We start from the raw sequence: 16,264 nt of genomic DNA on the forward strand, positions 1-16,264 counted from the left end.
CCTTGTCACCTCAAGGCCTGGCAGAGGCTGTTCCCAGAGAGACTCGCGTTTTACTCACCCTGAGCCAGAGGCGCCAGAGCTGACCCCACTCTGAATGACACTCCAAAGGCTGGGCCACCCTCCCACTTTATAGATTGGAAAGAGTCACAGAGACGTTGAGGGTCTTGCCTTAGGTCACACAGTTGTGAGGGCAGAGCTGAGTCTCAAACCCTTGTGGGCGGACCTGGCACCCACATGCTGTGCCCACACGAGATGCCAATGCTACAGAGGCAGCAAGAAGAGGGCGACCAGTGCTCAGACTGAGGCAGCACAGGTGCCTGCACCAAAACACGGCCACACACACACACACACACGAACACACACACACACACACACACACACTCACACCCTCCCTGGCTTTCACCTGAGCCTACAGAGGTCTGAGGAATCAGGGGAGGAGCCAGGAGAAGCCAAGGGGTTGGTGGGGGGCTATTCCCATTCCTGGTGAGTCTGTCTCAAATCCCTCTCCCTCGCAGGAACCTCACTGGACTGACACCAGATTTCCCCTTCCCGGGTTCAGGTCTGTGGCTGAGTATTCTCTGTGGCCCTCCTGGAACTCTGCTTTCAGTGATAAGGGGGATGAGGCATGTCGGCTTCAGGTTTGTCTGGACACAAACTTTATTAAAACGAGGCCAAAACACCCATGGAGAACATGGTGTTGACATCCCCATAGCACTTAAGGAACTGTTTGTCTATTGCCTCTCCTTATAAAAGTGGAGGATGCTTGACCAGTGATTTCTGTACTAATTACACTCTTTCGGAAGGAAAGGGGCCAGCAGGATTCCACTGAAGCCCCTCAGAGCTGGGGCATGAGGTATGTGGTGACTACACTTGACCTAAAGCTGCTGAGGTGCAATTTAGGGCTAATGATTCATTCACCCTCAATGCAAACACCAGACTTCTCCCCTGAGTGAGTCCTCTGATGACTGATGAGATGTGACGTCCATGTAAAGCCTCGCGCACACTCCCTGCACACATAGGGCTTCTCCCCTGAATGTGTCCTCTGGTGTCTGATGAGAGATGAGTTTGTTGTAAAGCCTCACCCACACTCTCTGCACACATAGGGCTTCTCTCCTGATTGTGTCCTCTGGTGTGTGATGAGATTTTACTCCGATATAAAGCCTCGCCCACACTCCCTGCACACATAGGGTTTCTCCCCTGAGTGTGTCCTCTGGTGACTGATGAGATGTGAAGTCCGTGTAAAGCCTCATCCACACTCCCTGCACACATAGGGCTTCTCCCCTGAATGTGTACTCTGGTGTCTGATGAGAGATGAGTTATCTATAAAGCCTTGCCCACACTCCCTGCACACATAGGGCTTCTCCCCTGAAAGTGTCCTCTGGTGTCTGATGAGATGTGACATATCTCTAAAGCCTCGCCCACACTCCCTGCACACATAGGGCTTCTCCCCTGAGGATGTCCTCTGGTCTGTGTTGATATGTGACCCATCATCGAAGCCTTGCCCCCACCCTCCAGGCTGGATTGTTACAATTTTTTACATTCTTACTCCCACAGATAATTTGCCTGTGTTCTTTGGATTCACGCTGTGGCCTGGGCTGGGCTTTTCTTCCATTATTTTCTCATGCTCATTGGAGCTCCCCATTTGTCCCTTGGGAAGCTTGCAAGAGGCCCTTGAAGTTTCCCAGTGTCTGATCCTTTTAAGCAAAGTTGTGGACCTTCCTTTGACCTCTTGACCTTCGTCTTTGTCGTTCCACTCATGTGGACCAGTATGTTGCTGCTGCTGTTGATTCTGACGCTCTGGGCCGGGTTCCTCTGACTGGAGGTGGTTTCCTGCAGATGCTCCTGGCAGAATCTCAGAGGGGTGATTGCGTTTCACATGTTGGCTGAGGAATGTCTGACTGGAGAAGGCCACAGAGCAGGAAGGACATGGGTGGATCTCTGGCTTTGGTTCTGCTGAAGAAGAAAGTTTTGGTCAGGGCAGGTGTGGGCAAGGCTGCCGGTGGGGTATCCTCTGTCTCCTGGTAAGACCTGGCCCCGGAATCATTCTTACTGTGTTGACAGTGCAAGCTTTGCCTCCCACAAAATGTTCCTTCACAGTGTATTTTTCTTTTTCTTTGTCTGCACTACTCTTCTTCAGAAATCCAGAGACCCCATATCTAAAGTCTTTTCTACACCCCTGGCCAGTGTGAATCAGTGGATAGAGCCTCAGCCTGTGGACTGAAAGGTCCGGGTTAAATTTCCATCAAGGGCATGTGCCTCGCTTGCAGGCTTCTCCCCGGCCCGTGCCCTGGTCAGGGCATGTGCAGGAGGCAACAAATCGATGTGTTTCTCTCATATTGATATTTCTCTTGGTCTTTCCCTCTCTCTTACACTCTCTATAAAAATCAATGGGAAAATATCCTTGGGTGAGGGTTGAAAAGAAAGAAGATCTTACAGATCAAGGACCATCAGTAGCCATTTAACTCCTTATATGGGTGGGACTATTGTGACCTTTCCATGTACGTGTATCTTCTAAGTCATGTTAAAGAGAAAAACCACAGGCCCGGCCAGGTAGGTCAGTGGTTGAGCATCAACCCATGAACCAGGGCTTCACCAGTTCAATTCCTGGTCAGGGCACATGCCCAGGTTTTGTGCATGATCCCAGCAGGAGGCAGATGACCCATGTTGATATTTCTATCTCTCTCTTCGTTTCCCTTCCTCTCTCTATCAATCAATAAAAATATTTAAAAATAGAGAAACCATAGGCCCCAACTAGCAATTGCTTCTCTCTCAGTTTTCCACAAATCATAAAATGGAAATATGTCTTTCCTCACACAGTATTCCTACTTGATTTCTTTCAGTGTTAGCCTATTTCAAATACACTACAAAATCCTGTTTCAAAATATCTTTCCAACCATCCCCCAGCCAGTGTGGCTCTGTAGATAGAGCATCGCCTTGGGGACTCCAGGGTCCTGGGTTTGATTCTAGTCAAGGGCACATATCTTGGTTGCAAGCTCAATCCCCAGCCCTGGTTGGGGTGTGTGTGGGAGGCAAGCTACTGATGTTTCTCTCTCTCTCTCTCTCTCTCTCTCTCTCTCTCTCTCTCTCTCTCTTTCTCTCTCTCTCTCTCCCCCCCCCCCCTTCCTTCTACTCTCTCTCAAAACAAATTAGTGGAAAAATATCATCGGGTGAGGATTAACAACAACAACAAAAATATTTCCCCAATCCTGCTTCTTACACTCCTGACATCCGTCCCTCTCCAGCCAGTCCGCCTTCCTCTCTCACTTGGAGTTGAAATAATCTCGGAGGGGATTCCCCACTGAAGTTTATTTTCCAAAAAATTAACAAAGCATAATTTTAGAACATGCCACTCTGCAGCTGAAAACTGCCCAATTGTCCCCTCTCACTCAAGAAAGTCCCCAGTATCTCAGCTTGGATCATAGGCACTGTATTTCCAGGCTGCTAGGCATCTGTCCAACCTCCGTTCTTACCCTCTGTACCGAGACTGAGACAGGAGTAGCCCTCAGAAAGATCAACACACCCCACCTCTTTCCTTTCCTGCACCAGCCGCTCCCTCTGCCCGGGACCCAGTGCCACAGGTGTTGTAAATGTTATCTCCTGAGAAAGCCCTCCCCTGACCTTCTGAATCCGACACACCCACCCTCCCCTCACACTGATCCCTAGGCACTTGTCCCGGGCCCGTTTTCTCCAAAGCGCTAATCACTGTGTACTATTAAGCACATGCACACATGTATGCCCAGGCTTCCCTCCTTCACCAGCCAGCTCCCAGGAGCAGTGATTCTGATCATCGTGTTAATCTGTATTTCCAGCTCCCGGAACCCTGTGTGGCACCGAGTAGGAATTCACATGACAAGTCAATGAAATAATGAATGAACGCATGTTAACACACACATTTCATTTAGAAATATGCAGTAAATGAAGAAGAAACAGCTAAAGTGTTCCAAAAAAACAACAACAGCCCCACAAACAACCACGTTGATGAGAGAGCTGGTTAAGTGCCTGAAACCTTTTTTTTTCTTTTTGCCTCTAATCCTTTCAGCACTATATGATGCTGTGCATTTTGTGCATGAAGCATTTTTAAAAATGGAACACAAATTGGCCCTGGCCAGTGTGGCTCAGTTGGTTGAGCATTGTCCCATTCACCCAGAGGTAGCCAGTTTGATTCCTGGTCAGGGCACATGTCTGGGTGGTGGACTTGACTCCCAGTAGGGGGCATGAAAGAGGCAGCAGATTGATATTTCTCTCCCTCTCCCTTCATCTCGGTCTCTAAAACCAATAAAAGCATATTTTTAGAAATTAGAACAAAAATAAAAATATTAAAATTGTTCCTAAGAATCAAAGACCTATGTGATGAATCATCAATTTCTGAAGCATCTGATTTGAAGCTTTACTGACTCTAGAGTGGATTTTACTCTACTTGAGAGTTGGACCATGAAAACTTCTAAGAATTCTTTCTTTCCATGTTGAAGAAGAGTGGTGCCCACCTCTCCCGGCCACAAGCTCTGTCTTCCACTTGCTTCCCCACTTGATGCCCAGCTTTTGGCCATACTCTTCTCCATACCAGACCAGCAGCTCACAGCCCTTCCTCACGACCTGGCAGGTTCGGTAGAAAATCTGCCTGTGATATTGAACGGCCACCAGGTTCTGTTCTTCCTCATCCCAGGCGCAGTTCACATACCTGGGTTTGAGGCAGATGAAAGGAAAGAAAACCACAGGCGATTAGTTTCCACTACCTGTCATATTCGTGTCCAGCTCCTCACTGACGCTTAAGGCCCTCAGCACTGATGGCACCCACACCCACGCTCCAGGGGAAACTTCTGTTCAATGTCCGAGCCTCTGTCACAATGTCAAGTGAATTCCTGTCCCTAAGTCCTGCTCTCAGTGCTCATCCTGCCTAATGCCATTTCCAAAGCATCATCCCAGACTTTCCCATCAAACCCGGGGACCTTGAGCTTCTCTAAGCTCTAAGTCAGGTTCTGTGTGACACCACAGAACTCAGTGCTTGATCTAGGACTCTGCTTCTGGATTAGCTCACATCATTCAACACTCAGTCCAAGTCTACCTTCTCTTCAGAGGCCTTTCTCGAGTCTCCCCACACTTTATTGAAGGCATCGTTCAGTTGACTCCCCCAGGTTCCCACAGAAACTTGGAGGTCTCTTTTTCTTAGAAAAATAACACAGAACAATACTAGTTTATTCATAATCTGTGTCCCCTAATACAAGAGAGCCCCTCAGGAAAGGGCCATGAGCACTATTACTCTGCAGGCTCCAACACCCAGTTCTAGTTAGAAGTGAGGCTGGGATGATGTGCTGCCCTCACAGGTTTAGACTATCCTTGGTTTAAGGCTATCTGGGCACTGGGCACTCCTTGAAAAATAGGAAAATTATAGTTAAAGATTAATGAAATAAAATGTTTCATGTCCATCTGCAGTAAGACCTCCCTAGGGTCATGGATTGTGTGATCTGTGTAGGTAATGAATTCCTTCCTCTAAAATGGAACATGTAAGTGTTTAATGTCCATTAGATAAATCACAGAGTAATCCAATGTTCTCAAGGTTTTCCCAGTGCCCAAACTAGAAACTTGTATTTTGAGGACATATGCTATACTTTTACCTCCTCTTTTCCTAAATGTCTCTTGATGTTCAAGATCACTGTATGGAGAAAAAAGGGGAACAGGGGACTGAGGGAGACCATTAGCGAGGCATAATGGGAAGAACAGATGTGTGGGCTGTCAGGCATGAGTATCCTCTCTGGCACTCAGAAGCCCAGTGACCTTACCTCATCCAGTTGGCCTGAGATGCATCCTTTCCATCCACATACTCATAGCAGTTTCTCACTTTGGTGATCTGCATTTCAGGAAAAGAAGTTAAAGGCTGTGTGTGTGTGTGTGTGTGTGTGTGTGTGTGTGTGTACATAATAGAATACTTACTCTACTGTCATCAAATATCTTTCAGCCTGCATGGTGATTCAACTCCCAATGATGATCACAGGATATTTTTCTGACTCATCACCTACAGATCTGAGTTGATTTGCCCATTAAGCAGGAGCCCCACAAGGGAGGAGTCTGTACCACTTTGCTCCTGATCTTTAGAGAGGAGCTACATGTTCATGCAAAGTCTGCTCAGTACACAGAGCTCACTAACCATATTGTCCCCATCCATGTCCCAGCATGTAGAAGGTGGGGCCCACCAAGCCACAGGAGGGACGTGGCAAGCCAGAGGACAGGGAAGAGGTAAACTTCTCACCAGCCAGGAGTAGCCGCTGTTGGCTGTGGCTTCATCTTCTGTGATCTGACCCTCATAAGGGCCAAAGTACAGGTCCACCGGCAGATCACATTCCTCATTCCACACTCCAAGCCCAGCCTCAGGGATGCCTGATGGTCCGATTCTCAACCCAGGTGGCAGAGTGAGGGCTGAGCGGTTGGCATGACCCTTGTCCACGGCACTGTCTTTTACAAACGTAGGAGGTCCATGCACAGCACAGTTGTTAATGAAGAAGTTCTGACACTTCTCACAATCTGGAGGCAAGAGCAACAGGTATTAGTCAGGGTGCAGTGCATGTTCCTGGACATGAAGAGCTTCAGAAAGAGCTCACATCAGTGAGCCTCAATCCTGTACTCCTGGTCACGAGAGGAGAGGAATGATTTGGGTACCCAATTATTGCATCAAGACATAACATGCTCCTTGGTGAGGGTCAGCTTACAGAGGTAGTCATCGTCCTGGGGCTCGCTGATCTCTTGGTAGACATGGTCCTTTCTCTCCCGTAGGCTATACGTCTTCACTTTGATCTCCTGTCTCCTGAGGTCTACGTGGGAGAAGAGCAGGTGAACCATGGTAGGTGAGGTCTGGAACATTAGTCCCCATCTTGTCAGAAAACACACAATGTCCTCCCATCAAATGATCACTGTCCTTTTATAGTATCTTGTATTTTCCTCCGTTAACTAAAAGACTAGCACTCCATACTGACTAATGATGGCTGATTCAATTTTAGTTTCTAGATGATCCCATTATCAGGTTCAACCTCCCAACCTTTAGTCATTTATAAAAGATGTAGTAAGGGCACATCATGTGTTCGGCACTGAGTAAAGACCTGGGCACACAACACCAAGAGAATATGGTTGCTATTATCACACATGGATTTATTGGACAACTTGCATGTGTCAATTGTTTGAGATTTAATTTAATGCTTCCAAACTATATGTGAACCATGTTTCCTTATGTTCACTTTACACATTAGCATTCAGGAGCTCAGAGAGTTTGTAAGATTAGCTCAAAGCTTCAGTGCTAACTCCAGTTTCAAATCCAGGCCTGTGCAAAGTCCACCCCACGTACCTAGGCTATACTGATCAGTCTTTCTAGAGGAATTAGTGGAACTGAAATCTCCAAATTATTTAACTTACCCAATTTCAATCTAGGGTGCTGTCCGGAGGTTCTTGCTTCTCCAGGAGAGGGCACTGGTTTCTGGGTCTGCTCTGAGCCACTTGTGGTCAACAAATTTGCTGTTCCTGACAATTCCTCCAAACTAGACTCATTACTTAATGGCATCCTGGACTTTGCCTTCAATGTGAAAGTCACATATTAAAAGGTACCATGCATTTATTTAATTATGTAGGCTTTATGATATATTTTCACATACAAGACTTTAATGAACACCTCAACAACTCTTTGAAATACCTGGGAAGTATGAATATTAGAGGAAAAAGAAATGGCCAATGTGGGTTGTGAATTGAAGACTAGAACCCATGCTTTAAGGATCTTTTTTTTATACAACAGTGAGAGTGAAGGATACTGGGAAGAGAATAAGTCATAGTGGGGCCCTAACCAGTGTAGCTCAGTTTATAGAGTGTCAGCCTGGGGACTGAAGGATCCTGAGTTCGATTCCGATCAAGAGCGACTGCCTTGGCTGCAGGCTCCTCCTCCCTGGCCTGGGCCCTGGTCTGGGCTTATGCAGGAGGCAACCAATCAATGTGTCTCTCACATTGATATTCCTCTCTCTCTCTCTCTCTCTCTCTCTCTCTCTCTCTCTCTCTCTCTCCCTCCCTCTTGCTGTCTCTCTCTGTCTCTTTCTCTTCTATTCTCCCTAAAAATCAATGAGAAAATATCCTTGGGTGAGGATTAAGAAAACGAAAGAAAGAAAGAAAAATAGTTGGGAGAGCCCTGGCTGGTGTAGCTCAGTTGGTTGAACTGAAGGATTGCCCGTTCCATTCCTGGTCATGGTACATGCCCCGGTTACAGGTTAGATCCCAGGTTGGGGTCTATGTAGAAGGCAACCGATGCATGTTTTTCTTGCTCACTGATGCTTCTCTCCCTCTCCCTTCCTCTCTCCCTCTCTCTCAAATCAGTAAAAACATATATTTTTTAAAAGAAATGGCTGGCAGAAACCTATCATGACCATAAGGAAAATTATGCTAAAACTAGAGGCCCAGTGCACGAATTCAGGCATCAGTGGGGTCCCTCGGCCTGGCCTGTGGGATCGGGCCAAAACTGGCTCTCTGACATTCCCTGAGAGGTCCTGGATTGGGAGAGGGCACAGGCCAGGCCGAGGCACCCCACTGGGGCACGATCGGGGCTGGGGAGGGATGCGGGAGGTTGGCCAGCCAGGGAGGGACCGCAGGAGGACTCCAGGGTGTGTCCGGCCATCTCGCTCAGTCCCGATCAACTGGACCCCAGCAGCAAGCTAACCTATAGTTCAGAGCGTCTTCCCCCTGGTGATCAGTGCACGTCATAGCGAGCAGTTAGCGGCATTAGCGTATCATCAGCATATTATGCTTTGATTGGTTGAATGGACGACTGGACACTTAGCATATTAGGCTTTTATTATATAGGATGTGCAAATTACTATATCATGGAAAGAATATTTGTGAGTAGATTAGTTGGTTCCCACCAATTCTGTTTGAATAAGGTTGTGCTACTAGCTAGTTTTCTTCATTTTCCTGACCTATAACATGCTAATTCTTAATGTTATAATGAACATGAAATATAATGTTCACCAAAGTGTTCTGTGAGCTCTTTGATACAGTATGACTGTGAGATTACAGTCCTGCTATCAACGTACCTCTCAGCCATCTCTATATTTGAAATCACATGTAAATTATCTTCATTATCTTTTGACCCTATTCTAGTTTAATTTGTAAATTTGAAAGCACTCTTTAGCAAACATTCAGGGGTCCTCAGGGACCCTGAGCTGGGCCTGGGACTTCTAGGAGAGAAGAATCTGGTGTGAACCAAAGAGCTCACAATGCAGAGGTAGGCAGGCGGAGCAAATGATTCAAACAAGATGACACTGGCCTAATTAGAGCTCAGAGAAAAAAGCCATACTTCTTCTTACTGGAATGAGCATTCAAAACCAGTTCCAGATGGGTGAGCTTCTATTGGATAGTGTGTCATCTCTATGAAGTCCTTAAGTCACTTTATTGCTTATTGTTTCGCAATCGTCAAGCCTGAAGCTCCCCACAGTTGAGAAATGCTTTCTTTCATTTGACTAGGAGGCTCTGATGCTGGGGTTCCTATGTCCTTCTTCATGTGGGACCATGCACCGTGCAAACTGCCTAGATGTCAGTGAGCTTCCGCGAGTCGCAAGTCTTAGTGCATCTCTCACTGCAGCATAGCGTTTGGAATCAGCAGTCAGTGAAAGATGTAATCATGGATGGATAAGACAGTGGAAAGTGCATAAAACTATGGAAATTTTAATGAGCTTGTAAGTGGTTTAGAGATGAAGCTATGGATTAGATTGCATGCCCACCAATACTGTGATCTCAGACATATAATCAAACACTTCTATATGTCAGAAACCTCAGGTTCCTCATCAGAAATGGTGATAGTTATAGTACCTACCTCAGAGGGTTGTGGTAAGGTTTAAGTGAGTTTATTCAGGTAGAATTCTTAGAGTCAGTAGCGTTGTGAAGATAAAACCCATGGTAGCTACGATTGTTGCTCAAGTTATTAACGACTAAGATGATATTGAGCATTTTGTTGAAGAGGTCAGGAAAGGAAGGTGGCAGTTTCTAGGGTGCACTCTGATTTTTTGCTCCTCTTCCCTGCATTTGCATCCAGGAGGAAGATTTTCTTTTCCACAGGATTTGGGAAATACTCACCTTCTGATGTTTATTCTGTTCCACTCTGCAGGCCATCCAAGAAGGTTTAGCTAAAAGATGGTGAGAAATCAATAATATATATAATTTCAGAGAGGAAGGGAGAGGGCGAGGGAGAGAGAGATAGAAACATCAATGATGATAGAGAATCATAGATGAGTTGCCTCCTGAACACCTCACACCAGGGATCGAGCCCACAACCTGGGCATGTGCCCTGATAGGGAATCGAACTGTGACCTCCTGGTTCACAGGTCGATGCTCAATCCCTGAGCCACGCCTGCCGGGTGAGAAATCAGTTTTGGTTGGCAATTGTTTCAAAATGTGCAGGTTCTTATTCTTTCAGAATTCTGAATTAGATGGTATTCCAAGGACAGACCAAGGATGATTGGAAAATGTTTTTTGATGTTTCAATAGGCTTATGCTTTTATTGGGAGCATCAGCTAATTTTCTTAAATGTTTAAAAACAGACAAAACCCCAGCTGTACTTCATCCTCTGTTCTATATATATATTTGAATTGGCCTAGCCCTGGCTGGGCAGGTCAGTTGGTTGGAGGATTGTCTTGTGCACCACAAGGTTTTGGGTTCGATCCTTATTGGGGTGTACACGGGAGGCAACTGATGGATGTTCCTCTCTCACATTGATGTTTCTGTCTCCCTCCCTTCCTCTCTCTAAATTCAATGAATATCCTTGGGTGACGATTTAAAAAATAAAATTGCCCTAAAAAGCAAAAAATAAAAAAATGGCCTTTCATAACAAGAGCATAATAAAGGTCATGTAACTGCTAAGAAACTCTACTCTGCAACCCGGCCCTTTCTCTTCTCTGTCTTCTGTCTTCACACTGGCCTTGTCCAGTCCAATGGCACCAGGACCACCTTGCCTCCTTTCTTTCTTATCCTTCCTCCTTTGCACATATGGACTGTGCCTACCTTCCCTTATCACTAGATTCTGATCAGCATGACACAGTCTTAAGAACAAAGAGGCAGGTCTATTCAGCACAGAAACAGAGTTTTGGGCAAGTTAGAGATAATGTCGTGACTTCAGCTATGTTTCAACCTCAGACCCATGGAACTACAGACCCTACCAACCAGACTTTCATGAAACCTGGCAGATGATGCCATGTCTGACAGGGAACCTGATCCAATGATGAACTACCTCCTACCCTGGCCCACAACCCAACCCCCTAACTACCATGAGTAATAATTTTCCCATATGTCCCCATGCAGGTCATAGAGCACGGCTCACCTGTCAGAACTTCCTCCTTCTATGTGATGACAACTCTTCTGAATTAGTTAATTTTTACTCACTTTTACGTTTTCGTATACTTACTTATTAATGTTCTATAAAAATACAATTATTTTATTATTTATTTTATTTTTCCCATCACCATTTATCCCCCTCTATAATTATTTTTCAATCCTCACCTGGGGATATATGTTTATTGATTTTAGAGGGATAGGAAGAGAAAGAAAGAGAGGGAAATATGGATGTGAGCGAGAAGCATCGATCAGTTGTATCCCATACACTCCTTGACTGGGGATGGAACCCGAAACCTTTCTGGTGTATGGGAGGATGCTCCAACCACTGAGCCTCCTAGCCATGGCTATTTATTTATTTTTATTTTGAGAGAATGTTTATTAAAGCTGGGGACAGTGAAACAAGGAAGGGCTTAGGATAGAAGCAGCAGCAGGAGAGAGCCTAGGCGGGGCTGCTGTGTTGCTCTAGAAGGGTTATAGGAAAGAATTCAGCCTAGGCTTTGTCTCATTGAAAAGTCATAGAAAAGGGGCCTTGGAGACAGGTTCAGGGGGTTAGCCTGAATGAGCTGCCACTGCCCGTACTCCCTGGTGCAAGTGTCCTGAGTCTCTTAGTTTAGGAGATGTACACCTGTGAAGGAAGTAGAGGTGGGAGGGAGAGGGGTATATTAGAGCCCCAGTGCACGAAATTTATAAATGTATGCACTGGTGGCAGGGTGGGGGTGGGGGAATCCCTCAGCCCAGCCTGTGTCCTCTGTGCCCTCTGGCAGTCTGGGAGCCCTGGGATCCATCGCCTGCAGAGGGAGGCCCCGTTCAGCAGCCCCAGCTCTGCATTGGTGGCCTGGCCTCCCTCTTTGGGGTGACGGGGAGCCCCCATTTATCACCCAGAGGCTAGTGGCCTGGGCCTCCCTCTGCAGGGCATCATGGGGGATGGTGGGGCCGACCCATTGCATTGCACAGGCCTTGGTTGGCCAGGCGCCAGTGGGTGTCATAGCCTGGTCATCTGGTGAGTCCTTCAGCTGGTCCTCCCCGGATTTGCATATTATGGTTTATTATTATAGACTTAGGGGGTGGGGCTGAGTGGAGGTGAGCAAAGGGGGAGAAATGGGGGACCTCTGTGATAGTGTCAACAATAAAATATTGTGACACATTTAAAGAGGTTCTGTGAACCTGGCCAGTGTGGCTCAGTGGTTGAGCCTTGACCTATGAACCATGAGGTCACGGTTGATTGCCCGTCAGGGCCCAAGACCAGGTTCCCCGCACGATCCCGGTGGGGGGCCTGCAGGAGGCAGCGATGGAGGTCTCTCTCTCTCTCTCTCTCTCTCTCTCTCTCTCTCTCTCTCTCTATCTCTTTCTCTCTCTAATGAATGTATTAATAAAAAGATGTTTATGTGAACAGCCCCTGGCTGTGTAACTGCTTTGCCTCTTGCTTGTCCCTGGTAACTCCCGAGAGGCCGTCCAACCTGCACCCGGGACGGGGTCAGGCACCTGCGCGCCCACCGCTCACACCTCGCGGCCTCGGGGTCCACTCTGCATCCGATTCCTCGGAGTCCTCGGTCCGGGGCTTGGCGGTCCTCCCGCGCCGACACGTGAACGCGGGTGGAGGGGCCCTGAGACCTGGAATGAGAGAAAGAAAGTCTGTCCTGCGGGCGAAGAGCTAAGGGAACGAACAGCAGAGCCAGCGCTGGTCAGCAGCGCGGAGCCCCCCCCCCCCCCCCCCCCCCCCCCCCCCCCGCCGCGGTCCCGTCACCGATGCTGCGCAGCGCCTTGTAGTTGCTCTTCACGTTCTGGTGCCCATCTGTGCCCACTCCTCCTGAGACAAGAAGACCGACACTTCCCTGCAGGCGGCCCTGGGCTGGAGGAGAGACCGTCCGTGCGTCGGTCCGCCCCGGCCCGAGGGGGTGCACCGCGTCCCCACCTCCTCACCCCCAACCCCACCGCCCGCGGACCCCCTTACCTTGGGCCTGCGCCCCGCTCTCCCCGCCTCCTCCTCGGGGTGCTCCTGCTGGCCCCTGTCGGGGTTCATGGTGCCGCCACCTGAACCCCAGCCCGAGGCCGCGGTGCCTGTGGAAGGAGGAGGCGTTGAGGGACCCGCTCCCGCCGGGCAGGGCGTCCCCACGGGACAGAACCGGACCAGGGACCAAGGGCCTAGGCTGCGGCCAGTGAGACCCACCAGGGGGCGGTCTCCTTCCCGCGGGAGCCGGGGCGTCTCAGGGGGCGACTGAGGGGCGCGGTGTGGGGGGTCTGTTGGGCGCGATGGAGTCTGAGGGGCGCGGTTCTCAACTGTGGGTCGCGACCCCTTTGGGGGTCGAACGAACCTTTCACAGGGGTCGCCTAACACCATCGGAAAACACATATATAATTAGATATTGCTTTTGTGATTCATCACTATGCTTTAATTATGTTCAGTGTGTAACAATGAAAATACATGCTGCATGTCAGATATTTACATAAAGATCCATAACAGTAGCAACATTACAGTGATGAAGTAGCAACGAAAATAATTTTATGGTTGGGGTCAGCACAACATGAGGAACTGTATGAAAGGGTCGCGGCATTAGGAAGTTTGAGAACCACTGCCTTAAAGGAAGCTGTCAGCCAATTCCTTTGCAAAAACGATCCTCTGCGTCCCTCTTGTGGCCGTTCAAAGAATAACACCTTGTGTTTCTGTCCGTGGTTCTGAACTTTCAGCTAATGTCCTGTGAATTTGATGAAAAATTCTACCCCCAAAACCACAAACAAACAAACATAAAACAAAACCCACAGAAAACCCTACAAAATCATCGCGGCTGTCCAGGTTGCAATTATTCCTTCCCTGGATGCACTGAAGTCACGGGTCTGGCTTTTGCACCCCTTCCCGTCCCAGCCCTGCAAAGGGAGGCCTTGGCTGCTGCAGTGACATGGGGAAGCTGTGCGTTCAGTAATTCAGTGCGTATCCTAGAGGCTGCCATTATTGAAGCCGTCAGTCCTGGGGCGGCCGCCGTTACCAAGGCAGCCAGTACCGGACAGGTCTCCTTTCCTAAGGCAGCCAGTAAGCCGGCGGCCGCTATGATTGAGGCAGCCAGTCCCTTGGATGACACCATGATGGAGGCAGCCAGTCCGTACAGCGACGTCCAGGGGTATCGGGAGAACGTGTTATTCCCACTAGACTCAGCGGCCTCTGTAGGGCATTACTGAGGCAGCCAGTACCCTTGCGGCTGCAATGATCGAGGCAATCAGTAGCCTAGAGGCGGGCATTACTGAGGCAGTCCTTCCCCTGTAGGCTGCCGTTATTGATGCAGTCAGTACCAGGGAGGCTGTCGTTATTGATGGCACCTCCAGATGCAGGGTTACCATGGGAACGTGTTAGTACCGGGAGAAAAAATATCAACTTAAACTTTAGTGTTGAAACCCAGTGTGTTTTTTAAAAACATATATATTTTTATTGATTGCAGAGGTGAAGGGAGAGGGAGAGAGATGGAAACATCAATGATGAGAGAGAATCCTGGATCAGCTGCCTCCTGTATCCCCCCCTCCCCACTGGGGATCGAGCTTGCAACCCATGCATGTGCCCTGACTGGGAATCGAACCATGGACCCTTCAATACGCAGGCTGACACTGTGTCCACTGAGGCACACTGGCCAGGGCCACAGTGGTTTTTTTAGAAAGATATATTTCTACTATTTCAGAAAGGAAGAGAGAAAGATCAATGATGAGTGATCATACTAGATTGGCTGCCTTCTGCCAGAAGAAAGAGTTACATATGTTCTCATCTGCTAAGCAGAAGGAATAGGCCCTGGTCAGTGTTGTTCACTGGTTAGACCTTCGGATGCCCTGGGAAGGGTCGCTGGTGGAATTCCTGGTCCAGAGCACATATCTGGGATGCAGGTTTCATTGCCAGCCCTGGTCTGGGCTCCTGTGGGAGCCAAAGATCCATGTGTTTTTTGCATATTCATGCTTGCTTTTTTTTCTTCTCTCTCCTCTCCCTCCCTCCTTCCCACCCTCCCTCTCTCTGTAAAAAACATATCCTCAGGTAAGAATTAACCAAAACACACACAAGAAGAAAGTACAAAGAAGGAAAAGATTTGGAGGGTGTGAAAAAGCAGCATACCCCTAAAGAAAGGCACCATGATGAGCACTGCATTCAGCTCCACTGATGTTTTTCCACGTGGTGTGTGTATAAGATAAAAACAAAATGTCCGACCGAAACCGGTTTTGCTCAGTGAATAGAGCATCGGCCTGTGGACTGAAAAGTCTCAGGTTCGATTCCAGTCAAGGGCATGTACCTGGGTTGCAGGCACATCCCCAGTAGGAGATGTGGAGGAGGCAGCTGATCAATGTTTCTCTCTCATCTATGTTTCTAACTCTCTATCTATCTCCTTTCCTCTCCGTTAAAAATCTATAAAATATATTTTTAAAAAAGAAATAGGCTTTATTCTTTAAAAAAATGAAAATAAAATGTCTGAGTGTCCCTTAGATGCCAAGTTCCTGACAGAACATGAGAGGGCACTCTAGCGCGGTCCTTGCAGGGTCTCCCAAGCCAGCACCTTAGGGGCGAGTCTCTGGGCGGCGAGGCCGGGAGGAGCAGGGGAAAGCGAGGTGTGAAGGAGGCGGGAAATGGACAGAGGAGGGTCCTGCACGTGCTCCCCTCTACTGCCTTGTGCCGCTGCTCTCAGAGTCACTCACACTGAGAAGATGCAAGCAGACTCACCCAGTGTTGGTGACCGAAGGACACACAGACCAAGGGACAGACAGATAATTGAGGCCGCAGTAGCCTGGAGAGGTGACATCCGAGAACCTGTGGTCACTGTGCTGGTTCCTTTTATCCTTCCAGATTCACCTTATTAGTGGTTTTTTTACTCCAGAACCCTGGATTCCATTTCAGGGTAGGCTGGAAGATAGACCGTCCATAGGACAGCACCTACTTTATGGTGACTCTGCCCAA

The 16,264-nt window shown here is 48.2% G+C and overlaps 1 pseudogene; it reads right to left on the reverse strand.

Annotated features, from left to right (window-relative positions):
• Positions 1 to 910: 910 nt before the first annotated feature.
• Positions 911 to 13,366, reverse strand: LOC139000534 (histone-lysine N-methyltransferase PRDM9-like; annotated as a pseudogene).
• Positions 13,367 to 16,264: the final 2,898 nt, after the last annotated feature.

This window comes from Myotis yumanensis, unplaced genomic scaffold (assembly GCF_028538775.1).
Source record: "Myotis yumanensis isolate MYYU_CA2020_CCGP unplaced genomic scaffold, mMyoYum1.0.hap1 SCAF_24, whole genome shotgun sequence".
In the NCBI taxonomy this organism is placed as follows: domain Eukaryota; kingdom Metazoa; phylum Chordata; class Mammalia; order Chiroptera; family Vespertilionidae; genus Myotis; species Myotis yumanensis.